Below are 13,203 nucleotides of genomic sequence, written 5' to 3'. Positions count from 1 at the left end.
TATGCGTGATCTTGTATCATATGAACCATTATTTTCAGAAAAATTGTAAAAATTTTAGTTTCTTACAAAATCGTAAAAAATTAGATAAAAAATAATTTATTTTATTTTTTAATTATTTCAAAAAAGTTATATTTATTTCGTCTATTACAAAGCGAAGATGTGTCAAATGAACTTCATTTCTTCAAAGAAAATTGATGACCTTCATGAAATATGCATATTCGCATTATTTCGTTATCATTTCCATATTTGCATCAATAGAATTTCTATGGCATATACAAATGTATGTACATATATTATTCCTTTGGCACATTTGTCTGTATGTTTACGAAAGCAAATGCGAGCCATGTACATATTTACATTCATAATAACAAGTATCGCACGCTTCTTTCGTATCTCCGTTGTCACGGTCAACCAATGGCCGAAACTTGCGTTTTGTCAAAGAGTCAAGTGCTGAACAAATTGAGCACGACAGACTGCAAGCGACACAATTATGTAGTTGTGCAGCTGGCTTAATAACTGTGTCCCTAAGAACGTGTGTATTCTAATATTTGTCGCGCTCAATGTGTTCAGCACTTCAATGTGTCGAAACACTGACGCGACGGTAAAGCGCCACAACATTGTGTTGTTGGTAGAAAATCCGAGCTGTGCCGAAAGAAACTAGCAAACGATCGCCGATTGTTACCGCTTGCCTTGCTGCTCGAACAGCGTCGCCAACCAGCTAGCGTAAATATGTATGTTTTTGTATGAGCTTGCATACATATCGACGCAGATTTTTGTGAGTCACGCAGAAATATTTTAGACAAATATTGTAAATCGACAACGGCTATGTTGCCACTTTTGTCACTTCCTTCTGTAAAGAATCATCAGAAAGTTGTTCAATTTATGATTTTTAGCTTTTGCCATCGTCGCGAAAAGACGCTTGTAGGCGAAGGCATGCTCGGGGAGATGTTACGGCGTCTGTTTTTATGAATGAAGCGAGGTCGCTTGTGGAATTTGCGCCTACGTTTATGAATGAAATAGTCTTTGTGGTAAAATTTACTACATTTGAGCTTCGTCAATTCGGCTGCCATATTGGCTTGCCATGCTTATGCTATTTAGGCAAATGTTGTTTTTATAGAACAATGCTTCAATTTTTGAAGTTATACTTCTTATACGAGTTCGGAAAAGGTTGCGATAGATTCAGGTTGCTCAACCTTGCTCAATATGAATCTAAGCAACCTTGTCTGGAAAGATGTTCGAGCAGCAAGCGAAGCGATGACAATCGGCGATCGTTTGCTCGTTTCTTTCGGCACAGCTCGGCTTTTCTACCAACAACACAATGTTGCCATGCTTATGCTGTTGTTGTTTTTGTAGAACAATGTTTCAATTTTTGGTTGGTGACATATTCAATTCAAAATAAATTCTGTTGGGATTCGAACCTACGTGCTCGTCGTAGCTTTTCAAGCCCTTACCACCATTGACACTTGTATTGCGTTGTCCTAATTATGGTTTGGTTATGCATGAAAGAAATATACAATGGATCGCCGATTGTTACCTCTTTCCTTGCTGCTGCTGCGCATATGTATGTTTGTATGCTTGTGCATTATTGAAGTTATGCTTCTTTTTCTTTCGTTTGTCTTTCATTTCTGCGAATTCTCAACTATTTTGCGTATATTTTGGTTGAAATACTCTGCGTTGGCCGTTGAAAAATTAAGGCTATACTTTACAGGATCATTTCTGTAGATAGTCTTCATTTAAATTTTTGGAAATCGACCCGCGATGACGAGGTATATCGTTTTATCTGACAGCGTGAGGTTTATGAACTTCATTTCGTATAATGTGTTGTGGTATATTAGAAATGATGTTTCTTCGAAAATCGCTCGCTTACAACGGATAAAACGACTTCTGAGTGGTGATTTTAATGACTAAATTCCAAGGTTTTACGCAAAAATAAAGCGATCAATAAGTACAGTACGCTTATGTATGCTTGCGCATTATTTTTCTCTCGTTTGTCTTTCATTTTTGCGAACTCTCAACTATTTTTTGTGACTTTATTTCTTTCGTCTCTCTTTTTTTTTGTGCGAATTCTTTGAATTTCTGAACGCGCACATGCGTATACATACATTCATATAAGCATGTGCAGATACACAAGATAGGATAGAAAGATGTATGCCTTTTAACATCGTATACTATACTAATAAATATTTTTCGTACTAATAGAAATTAAATTTATTACAGCAATATTATGTATATGTATATTAGGTATATTGCTGTGATAAATTTAATTTCTATTAGTAAGAAAAATATTTATTAGTATAGTATTACGATGTTAAAATGCAAAAATTAAAGACTAAGTCCGTCGAGATTCGAACCTGCGTTCACATTGTGACTTTTTATGTGCTTACTACCACTACCACCACTATTGACACTTTCGTGGCGTTGCTTAAGTATGGTTTGGTTATGCATGTAAGAAATATACGATGGTTCAAATAATTTTGTTTAGGTATAGAAATATGCTTTCGCAAACATACAGACGAATGTGCAAACGACATAATATATGTATGATTGTTTCGCATTTTGCTTCTACGCCGGTCAAATTTCTGTACAAAAATCGACTGAAATGCATGAGAAAATAAAATGGACAGCTAGGGCAAATAATTTAAAAAAAAATTATTGATAATTAAATATAAATGTAAATACATGTAAATTTACTTAAATGTATTTAAATTTATTAAAAAACTTACTTAATTATATTAAGAAACTTATTTAAATTTATTCAAAAACTGCAGAGAAAAACAGAAATTACATTTTACTTTAGCCCAGTTTTGTGCGCAATACAAATTGCAACGCCAATAATGAATACAAAAATTGACTAAACACCATGATATAAGATATACAAATTATAATATGACAAACCAATTCGAAGAGTACAAAAGAGAAATGGTTACGCTGCATATTCCCTTCCGCAACGAAGAGACAGAACCACTTTCCGAGTCAAAATTCCTTCATTTAGACTTTGATTTATAAAATGTGCATAATGAATTTAAATGTTCTAGTTTTCTTTCATACACAATGATATGCATTTCTGAATACCACTAAGAAGTATAACTTCTTCCGCGCGTAGGGACTCCACGCACCCTTTTTTTTGTTGGTGACATATTCACATGTGTACGCATATGTATGTTTGTATGCTTCTGCCTTATTTGTTCGGCAATGTATACAAATATGTGTACATATAAGTATATATGAATATATGAACATGCAGCTCAATGCGCGCACATGTAATGTGTGTATTGATAAGTGATAAAATCATGATTTGAATTTCTGAATGCGCACATGCGTATACATGCAATCATATGGGCAGATAATAAGATTAATATGATAGACGATATATGTATTTATGTATATATTTTTGTGGTAAATTAAATTTCTATTAGTAAGAAACATAATACAAAAATATCTATTAGTATATTAGAGTATACGATGTAAAAATCAAATAAAATTATTAAATATGCAAGACCAAATTGACTAATTACTATGCATGCATTTATACTCATAATTATTTTTACATGCCAATATGGAAATGCCGACGGCAAAACGCAAAAGCATACATATTTGCATACATTGCGATTACCTGGTTCAAAGCAGAGACAGAGAACACAATAAAAAATGTCTTTAAGTTCTCTGTGTTGTGTTTTTTTTTTTTTTTTATGGCGAGATGTAAAAAAATCATCAAAAGACACTGTTGCCCTTACAACAGTAGTGTGAGACTTTAACCCACTAAAAAAAACATCTCAATAACGACACATAGCTTTGGTGAAATGCCCTGCGGAACCACGGATTAAGTATTACATCGCAGAGCAAGCTAAGCCTATTGACTATAAAATCTCAGGGTTTTTCGAACTGGTTTTGGCTGTTTGCCTCGCTATATCGCAGTTGTTCTAGTCTTCGCTGCTCTTGAATAACCTTTTCGGCCCAGTGCTTAACATGGTTCCACACCTGCTTTGACCGCAGCATGTGTGGCACTATGTTATCTGGCATTATTCTTTCAGAAATTTCCGTTTCTAAAAATGTCCTACCCTCCTCATATTTTGGGCAATGAAAAAAGATATGTTCGGCATTTTCTTTTCATAACCACAAGATGAGCATATTTCTACCTCATCATGGCCATATTTGTGGAGGTATTCCCTAAAACAGCCATGACCACTTAATAGCTGCGTCAAGTAAAAATCAACGTCGCCATGCTTTCAGCTAACCCAGGTCTCCACATTTGCAATCAACCTGTGCGTCCATCGTCCTTTGGGCGCTGAGTCCCACATAGATTGCCATTCTTTCAGACTCTGCTGTCTTTCTTCCTCTCGCTCTCTAGCTGTTAGGGGCCCCCCGCTACTTTTGCTTTTACTGTACACTCTCTCCAACTCACTAGCCATTATTTCAGGTGGCATTATGCCTGCAATCACTCCTGCGGCTTCGTGAGACACCGTACGGAAGGCGCTGGCAACCCTAAGCGCACTTAACCGAAACAAGGACCTTACAGGTTTCGCATACGTTTTTTGTTTTAGAGCATTAGGCCACACTGGTGCTGCATACATGACTATTGACTGAGTCACTTTTGCCAGTAATAGCCTTCGGCTCTGACTTGGCCCGCCTGTATTAGCCATTATTCGACTTAAAGCCGCGTTAACTCGCGCCGCTTTTTCACAAGCCTTCTCTATGTTTGTTTTATAGTTCATCCTCGTATCAATTATTACGCCTAAGTATTTTAGGAATGACTGTGACGTTATTTTATGCCCGTCAATATCCAAGGTGACGACCTCCACTTTCTTCCTGCTAGTTATGAGCACTGCTTCAGTTTTCTGTCCTGTCAGTTGAAGCTTCGCTGTTGTTAACCATCTCTTAATTTTTTGTGCAATATTGCTGCATAAGTCCTCGATTTGGTGCAGTTTTTTTGCCACGATTGTCACCGCTATATCATCCGCATACCCTATTATTTCCACTTCTTTCGATGTTGGAAGTCGAAGGATTCCATCATAGAGGATGTTCCATAGGAGTGGGCCTAGCACCGATCCTTGTGGTACTCCACCAGTAACTGCATACCGCTTTACCCCTTCATCCGTATCATACAACAATACTCGGTTCGAGAGGTAGCTATTTATGATACGCAGAAGAAACGTTGGCGTTTTAAGAGCCTCTAGTGCTTTCATTATGCGGGCCCAACTAGCGGAGTTGAATGCATTTTTAATGTCCAGCGTGACAACGGTACAATATTTTTTGGAACCGTACATCCATCTAGTTCCCTCGATGGCTTTGTCTGCAATTTCGGTGACTTTTTTGATTGCGTCAATTGTCGAGCGTCTTCTGCGAAAGCCGTACTGTTTGTCAGATAAGCCCTTTACTTCTTCCAGGTGTTTTTCTAGCCGATCACTTATTATCCGTTCGAGGATTTTACCCATAGTATCGATCATACACAGGGGCCTGTATGAACTTGGGTCACCTGGCGGCTTGTTTGGTTTGGGAAGCAGAACCAAACGCTGCATTTTCCATTTATTCGGGAAAACTTCATCCCTCAGGCACTTATTGAAGAAGTCCGTAAAATATTTGGGTTTGACTTTGATGGCAGTTTTTAAAGCCCTATTTGGAATGCCATCCAAACCAGGTGCTTTTGCGTTACCAAAACGTTTCGAAGCTTTTGCGACTTCATTGTCATCCACTGGCAGAAAAACTGGAGGCTCTAACCTATCTAGGTCTACTGTTTGCGTTTGTTGTTTTGGAAACAGAGTCTCTACTATCTCCTTAAGTAGTATAGGGCAGGTCGGAATTTGTCCTTTGTCACCTCTAATCTTTGTCATTACCGCTTTGTACGCTCCATCCCATGGATTTTCTTCCGTTTTATCGCAGAGTTCTTTAAAGCACGCAGCCTTGCTTTTCTTGATTGCTGCTCTGAGTTCTTTCCGTCTTGTTTTAAACGTTTCGCGTAGTCGCTCAAATTCCACAGTTCCTCTACTTCTTTGGTATCTCCGGCGGATTTTGTTGCAGTCACTTCTTAAAACAGCAATTTCACCATTCCACCAGTATACTGGTTTTCGGTCAGTCAATAATTTTGCTTGTTTATTCGCGTCATTTGAACTGCTTAATTTTTCGTCCATCATTATTTTAAATAAGTCTTCATCTATTGATTCGTCTTTCCATCCTCTACTTTGAGCCACCCAGTTCTCTTTTGGCATTTATTACTATTGCAAGTGTCCATTATTATCGCTTGGTGGTCACTATGTGTGTATATATCACATATTTGCCACTTCGTCTTTCCTGCTAGGGATCTACTCACAAACGCAATGTCGATTATGGAACCATATCCATTTTTTTCAAACATATTCTTGGTTCCCGTGTTTAACAGCACCACATCAAGTAACGAGAATGCTTTGAGCAAGGCATTCCCACGTTGACTTGTTTTTCTGCTTCCCAATTCCAAGGCCCAAGCGTTGAAATCTCCTGCTATTAGATTCGGAGTTGTTGTATGGGCATCTCTAACAAGTTCGTCAAGAATTTTTTCGTACGCTTCTAGCGATAAACTTGGTGGCAAGTAACAACTATAGATGTGGGTACCACAAGCTTTTGCTCTAGCATAGAACGATCGGCTAGTCAGTGTTCTTTCTTGCACCGCCTTATCGCCGCAGACCCATATTGCCACTTTTCCTGTGCTATCTGAGACCCATGTTCCTGTCTTTAGACTTTTGTATTGCTCGCATATTATTGCAACATCTATTTTCTTTTCGTACACTGTTTGTTTTAGCAGTTCCTGCGCTGCTTCGCAGTGATTTAAGTTTAATTGGAGGATTTTCATTTCCTATTACTGCTTGCTGCTAGGTAAACTGGACATCTTTTACTGCTTTGATGATTTGTATTCGGCCTTCCATTGATTTAGCAGGATACACAAAATGGTTCCTTCACACATGCTTTAGCAAAATGTCCCTTTTCTCCACAATTCATGCAGCATTTGCTTCTGTCTTCTGGGTTTGTGCACTTGCCTGCTATATGGCCATATTCGAGGCATCTATAGCATTTTTTAAGGTTCGCAGTTTCCCTTACTCTACACACGACCCAGCCAATCTTGATTTTTCCTGCGTCTAGTAGACGCCTTGCCTCTTTCTCTGGAAGGCTTAAAACTGCTGTTTGTGTTCCTGCATACGCTTTTCTAATGTTTCTAATAGAACTCTTCTCCACATTGAGTTCTTTTAGCTGCGACCGAATTGCTTGAACTACATCGTCCTTTGTATCATCGTCTAAGTCCCGAATTTTTATCAGTTTCTCGTGCGTTAAAACTCTTATTTCCACCTTATTTCTTCCTTGTATCCATTGCTGTTTCCTCTTTGATCTCGCGCCAGCTCCAGCAGGATCTCTCCTTTGGCTGTTTTTTTAATACGCGACACGTTTTCGCCCAAATTTTGGAGAGTTTCCTCTTTTTTAACTGCTTGTAATATCTCACTATAAGACATGTCCCCAGTTTTTGTGATCACCAGCGCATCCGGTTTCGGAGGAGGCCTGCGAATAACTATGTTTTGCTCTTTGATGACTTTCCTGCCTTTGTTTTTGACTGTCATCCAGCTTCCATCCCTTGGCGTTTCTTTTATTTTTTCGTTGGAGGGGCCCATCTGTGTCTCCACTTGATCGGCTGTCTTGCTCTTTTTCGGTGGCGTTTTCCGATTGGCCTCCTTTTCTTCACGCATTCTTTTAGGTGTTGCTTCCGTCACGCTTTTAGCGAGGCTAGCTGCTCGGTCTGCTTTTCTAGAGCTTGCATTTTGCTCTTGTGCACGTGTATGCAGTCTCGAAATAGCACTTATTAGTTCTCGCATGCCATTATTAATAGTACGTTGAGGTGGACGCATCAAACTTATGAGCTTATTGATGCTGTCCCCTAGCTCTGCCATATAATCCCTACGAGCTTGAACAGTTTTCACTGGAGGCGTGTTACCTATTTGTAGAGAGGGAGGCGACGATCGTGCCCGTACAGGCCTTTCCATGGAAAGAACCTTTTCTGGTGTTCGAGCTAACTTTGACCCTCGCTTAAAGGGGTCTATTATTGCGCTATCAACCGTTCTCTGTGTGAGACGTGTGTTTTGTACACATTTTTGGCTGTTAAAAATGGAATATCAAAGAACTTATTTTTCTTCAATATTCCCTGACTGCGCATACATGCTATGGCATCATAAGCCATACGTACATATATTATTTCTCTTCATATTCTCTGTTTGAGTATGTGGAGAACTGTTAAAAATGTTAACATTTCACAGCGTGAATTCGTAGTTGTGTGGTGAGATACCGTGTCGCAATTTTATCAAATGTTCGCTGTCGAACCTGCACCTTCTCTACGTTTTTTGTTCTCTGATTATACCCTACGAGGGTACCTCAAAATATAACATACCTATTAAACGGTTCTGTAAAAAAAAAAAAAAAAGTATAAAGTATTAAAATATATTTATATAAATAAAATAATAAATAAATATTACGAACAATTTAATTTACATGTTCAAAGTCCAAATTGGAACATTTTCGGCAAAAACAAGCAGGATTGCGTATATACATACATATGTACGAAAAGCACTGATCTCTTATACGAGCACTCAGTTGCAAAAACATACAAACGGATTCGTCTATAGGTATACCCTATAAGACATACAAACACAAAACAAATTAATAAAATAAATATTACATATATTAGCAATTAAATAATAATAAATAAATTCGGTAATACTTTTATACTTTTTTCGAGATTAATTAAAACGAAACGCGTTATTTAATTTAATACGATCAACTAAAAAAAAAAAACAAAAACATTTTACAATTTTATTATCGCTTTCAGTTTAAAAATGATTTCGGACGAAAACCTGCAGAAGCTCCACGCTCAAAGCAAGGTGTTTCAAAACAAAAAAGGGGGAAAGACGTTATATACAGTAAATTTATTGCTGAGAGTGACAGTTTTATAAAATACTGCACTCAATCGGCATTAGAAATCAAAAAAGAAAATCTGGACAATTTTTGGATACGTCTCCAAGCTTCATATGACGCAATAGTAGAATCTGATGACTCAGACCTACCAGAAAATTTCAAATCCTCGGCTTACGCCAAATATGAAAATTGCTTAGACCAATTTGAAGAAACGAAAGCAATGATCACTGATCAATTGAAACTAATTAAAGCAATTGTACCTGCTCCAATTCCGCGAGTAGAGATACCACAAGTACAAAGTCAAGAGGCAAGTTCAGGCATCCACCTCAAGGTTCCCGCATGTGACACAGAAATTTTTCATGGGGGTTATGAACATGGGCTCTCCTTCCGGGACATGTTCACAGCCGTTTACATAAACCACCCAAAATTATCTAATGCACAAAAATTTTATCACCTCCGATACAAAACGAAAGGTCAATCTGGCGTCATAGTAAAACAGTTCGCATTAAATGACGACAATTTTAATATGGTTTGGGAAGCTTTAACCCTAGAACACACACCCGGGTACAAATGTATCCACTTTCAACTTTGAAGTGTTGTAACTTTTGAACCGCTATACCTCTATACCGCTAACTTCGGATCTAGGAAGATTATTTAGTTTTGAGTTCAAATTCAAAATTTGAACCAGATCGGACCATTGGTTCAGGAGCTACAGCCTTCCAAACACATTATATAAGTAAACACACACCCGGGATACGTTTGTACCCCAATAGTAAAAATCCTCATAATAATCAAAAAAAAAACATTTTTTATATTATTTTTTTATTTGAAAAATTAAAAATATTCATTTCACACATTATATTATTGACTTTTATTATAAAAATTATAAAAATGCATCTTATATCTAAGGAAAATCATGGCAAATAGAGCAATTTGTTGATGTGACCGAATGTTCAAGACACATTGGCTTCTTCCATTTGGCGCACAGCTTTCGGGTTTTTCTACGGCGTTTTTCCTCTTGTGCGTAACATAAATAGCAAGATCCGGACACAGGTCTTGGCGTGCGCGCTGCGGCAGATGTTGATGCTGCTGTTAACACCATTGATTCCACCGGTCGGTTGAAATATGCTTCAATAGCAATTTTAGTCGAAAAATTTCCCGTCACTTGACGATTTATGGCTCTGGCTTCAATAATGGGCATACACAATGTTTCAGCCAAGCTGCGCAGGATCTGCTTACGCTTGTTGTTTGTTCTCCAAGGCAACATAGGGTTATTCAAATCGTAGACAATGTAGGCTGCAAGAGCTGTAATGTCCAACATGTTGAAGAGCATCGCTAGTGGCCATCGTTTTGTTTGTCTTTGTGTTGGATATTCCGCAAACATTTGGTCCATTCGATCAACACCACCTTTGGTACGATTATAATATTCAATTATTTCAGGTTTCCCACTGTCAGCTATTTCAGCATCATTATGCATGGTCGAAAGCAAAATTACTGCTTTATTTTTTTGGGAACATAAGAGCACATTGTCACATTATTTTTGAAGCCAAATGTCGTTGAACCAATTGTCCTGTTTTTGTTCTGCTTCATTTCTTGAGGAATATATGATTTGTTTTTGCGCAAAGTTCCAACGATCGTGAGTTTCCAGGTGAGAAGCAGTTCTGCAACTGGCAAAGTCGTAAACAAATTGTCCATTGTAATGTTTCGGCCACTTCCTTGGTATTTGGCAGACAAATCCTTCACCACTCGTTCGCCTTGGTTCGTTTCCCTACCAGTTTCTGCTTGCCCAGTATATATTTGTCCATGCAGTGGATATGCATTTGTGGCATCGCAAATCCACCAAACCTTGACACCATATTTAGCAGGTTTTGACGGTATGTACTGCGTAAACCGTGTGCGTCCACGGTAAGGAAATAATTGTTCATCAATCGTCAAGCATGAGCTGGGCTTGTAATGTGCAGCAAGATTATTGTTCATCATCGTCCACAACTCACTGATCGGTGCTGCTTTATCAGTTAGTAAGCGTGTTGCACGAGTGTTTTTATCGTCAAATCTTAGGAACCGCAATATCGAACAGAAACGGTTGACTCCCATTGTGGCGCGATATAAAGGATAGTTTTTGACGCTCCATAAATCTCGAACATGTTCTCCATTGCTATGGTTCGCACCAGTCATAATAAGTATGCCAAAAATGCATACAGCTCTGTTATTGACACAGGCGTCCATGACTTAGGAGTTGTGTTTGGATGCGCATTGTTGTAAGCATTATAAGTTTCTTTTGCTAACTTATTTGTGTGGCGCATAATTATATCAGCCATTTCAACGTTCATGAAACATTTTAATGTTTGCTCTATTGACAACATTTCAGTGCATCTAGCTGGTCCAGAACGTTCTCTTATAATATTTTGTCTGAGTACCTGACGACTTACATTTGGTTCTTTCATCCACTCAGTACCATCACGTGCAACAAATTTTTCGGCACTTGCAGGTAATTCATTATTTTCTTCTACTTCTTCTTTTTCATCGTCTTCTTCATCATCCTCATAGTCCGCATAATGGGGTAATACTTTTGCGGCACTTTGCGAAACTTCAGCATCGTCATCAGCAATTTCAATGTCATTGATTTGAATTTCTTCTTCATCTTCTGAGTCAAAGTCATAGGGAGCGTCATCGTCACAAATTTCATCAAATAAAGATTGTATATATGATTCTCGCTGTTCCTCAGTTAGCCTGCATAATAAAAAAAATTAGTATATGTTTACATTGTTGCTTATTTTACATTTTTTTACCTTCTATATGCTGCACTTGATAAATATTCGTTTCTTCTTGAAGTCATTTCGTATCCAGTTATTTATAGTTTCAGTTATATTTATTTTCACTTATATTTTCACTTCTTACACTTTTGAGCACCAAAACAATAATGAAAATATCAACAGGCAGCATTTATAACAACACCTCGTGTGAAAACAAAACTGCATATAAAATACAAAAACCAGTTATATGTACCAGTGTATTTGCTACCTACGTACCCATACCTTGCGCGACCTTTTCGCACATATCTTTTGAACCAGGTAGAATATTTCAATGAAATAAAAACCAAAATGTGTATTCATTGTTACTCTACAAGTATATTATTATAAATTATATTATTTTGTTTTGCATTTATCAGGACAACAACAAAAACAAAAATGCATGTCCTGACTTTATTTGCCCATATCGCTGGAACTAGTAGGAATATTCGAATGAAACAAAAGACAAAATACTTGCTATATATATATTAAAATATACATTTAAGCATTAAAAAAAAAAAAAAATCATAGAAATCGGGTGTGTGTTGAATAAGCATTAAAAAAAACGAGAATGAACGCAAAATAAGGTCCCAGTGGTACAAACGTATCCCGGTTTGTGTGTGTTTACGACAACTGGTATTTTCACCAATTTCGAACTATGAAAACTAAAAGACTTTGTACAAACTGTCTGTCACATGCGCATACACTCAAAGAGTGTGAAAGCAAATTTAACTGTCATAAACGACACCATTCGATGCTTCATATAAAAAATTTTTCCAGCTTACCCCCAAACAGCGCAAATATCAAGAGAGCCACGGGTTTAGTTGCAACAACGAATCACGAAGTGCCAAATCCACAAAATTGCCAAGAAGCACCATGCTGCTCAAAGGCTTTAAAAACTCAAACGGCGAAAATTAAAGTAGGGTACTACTACCCACAGCAGTCGTCTCCATCGAACATCGAGGAGAACTGTTTAAGCTCAGAGCCCTAATAGACCAAGGATCACTACGATCTTTCATAGCGTCTAGGGCACAAAATAGGCTAAATCTGCCAACAACACAAGCCAACTTTGAAATTACGGGAACGGGCGGAAGAGTAGTTCAAAACTCTAATAAAATCTGTCCCATTACCCTATTTTCCCCCAAGCGGATATAAGAATACAAGCAGAAGCTATAGTCTTACCGCAAGTAACCAATATGTTACCAAGCGATCATATAAATAGCAAGCATCGCCAAAAGGTTTCACACCTTAAGTTAGCAGACCCCAACTGCAACACTCCCGCTCAAATAGATCTTCTATTAGGCAGCAATCTCATACCACAAATAATACTCGAAGGTATTGAGAAAATTTCAAACACACTTTTGGCACAAAAGACTATTTTCGGTTGGATTATAAGTGTACTAGTCACGGAACCAGTCACACAATGTCACAATGACAACTCAAGTTGAGGAAATCTCAAACGAGTACCTCAATTCACAATTGAGACAATTTT

General features: G+C 37.7%; 1 pseudogene; it reads left to right on the top strand.

Annotated features, from left to right (window-relative positions):
* Positions 1 to 1,691: 1,691 nt before the first annotated feature.
* Positions 1,692 to 1,893, top strand: LOC126757717 (small nucleolar RNA U3; annotated as a pseudogene).
* Positions 1,894 to 13,203: the final 11,310 nt, after the last annotated feature.

Source organism: Bactrocera neohumeralis, chromosome 4 (genome assembly GCF_024586455.1).
Source record: "Bactrocera neohumeralis isolate Rockhampton chromosome 4, APGP_CSIRO_Bneo_wtdbg2-racon-allhic-juicebox.fasta_v2, whole genome shotgun sequence".
Lineage (NCBI taxonomy): Eukaryota > Metazoa > Arthropoda > Insecta > Diptera > Tephritidae > Bactrocera > Bactrocera neohumeralis.
Note: the sequence above shows the minus strand (reverse complement) of the source record. Positions and strands in the feature narration are given on the sequence as shown.